This window comes from Theobroma umbraticum, unplaced genomic scaffold (assembly GCF_002168275.2).
Source record: "Theobroma umbraticum cultivar Fairchild unplaced genomic scaffold, ASM216827v3 scaffold_12.1, whole genome shotgun sequence".
Classification (NCBI taxonomy): domain Eukaryota; kingdom Viridiplantae; phylum Streptophyta; class Magnoliopsida; order Malvales; family Malvaceae; genus Theobroma; species Theobroma umbraticum.
In genome coordinates, this window is record NW_018397269.1 from 4,467,437 (window position 1) to 4,468,727 (window position 1,291).

The window sequence follows — 1,291 nt, forward strand, 5'->3', positions numbered from 1 at the left end:
GATTCTAGGTTAGTAAAACCACCCATGAATATAAATAATAAGAGAAGCTAGTCTTAGATGAAGTGTTGAATGAACCCATAATCCTAGGTTTTGATCTATTACCTTTCTCTAGTGAATGTACTTTAATTTAGTTTTTATTAATTTTTTAAAAAATTTAGTTACTTAAATAAGATTAGTTTGTCATGATTTTAGTACTTAGTGAAGATTTAAGAACATTTATGGGATACGATTCTAGACTTACTATCTATATTACTTGTTCGATACGTACACTTGTTGTGCAAAATTGACAACAAGTTTTTTGGCACTATTGTTGGGGATTTGTTTTCCTATTTATTTTTGTTTATATTAAAATTCAATAGATTAGTCTTAATTTGATTTTTTTTCTTGCTTTGTTTTTCAGGTTTGTTCTGCCATTGTTTGAGAAGAGCAAAAGGCTTAGAGATTATATTGTGTGATCCAGAAATTGAGAGAACATTCCTAAGACTTTCACAAGAAAATCAACAAGGTTTTGCTCAAACAAATGCCATGGTTAATCAACAAGGTGAGCAACAAATTCAAGAGTGAGTAGTAGATGAAAATAGTTACTCAAGGGATTTTGCTATTCTATTGGCACAAGGAATTCCATCAAGCATTGGAAGGCTAGCTATTCAAGTCAACTATCATCACCATGATTCAAACTTCAATCCAGTGTAGGGGTCTTCCAAATGATGATCTAAATGGCCATATTTCAAACTTCTTGGAGATATGTGATACCTTTAAACGTAATGGTGCCATAGATGATGGAATTGATTTTTGGCTTTTCCCTTTTTCATTGAAGGACAAAGCTAAAGCATGGCTGAATGCACTCCTTACTGGATCTATAACAATGTGGGATGATCTTACTCAAAAGGTTCTTGTTGAGTTCTTTCTTCCGACCAAGATTGTTAAAATGAGGAATGATATCACATCATTCATACAGCTAGATTCTAAATCATTGTACGAATCTTGGGAAAGATAAAAGGGCTTGCTTAAGCAATGCCCTCATTATGGTCTTCCAAAGTAGCTACAAGTGCAAACGTTTTACAATGGTTTGAGTGGTCATGTGGTGGTTGATTCCGCTGTGGGAGGAGCTTTAATGGCTAAGTCAATGGATAAGGCATATGATCTATTAGAGGAGATGGCTTCAAACAACTACCAATGGCCAGCAGAGCGATCAATGATAACTCTATTATATAAAGTTATTTTGACACATTTCAGGGCTTTAAGTAGCTAGATCTTTGAGATTTTAGGTTCGAATTTTAGCATTATAGGT

General features: G+C 33.8%; 1 non-coding gene across 1 annotated transcript; it reads right to left on the minus strand.

The window, feature by feature from the left end:
- Positions 1 to 925: 925 nt before the first annotated feature.
- On the minus strand, positions 926 to 1,032 carry LOC149526591 (small nucleolar RNA R71). The gene has a single exon (XR_016351874.1). It is a non-coding gene; the product is annotated as a small nucleolar RNA R71 (small nucleolar RNA).
- Between the last annotated feature and the right edge of the window lie 259 nt (positions 1,033 to 1,291).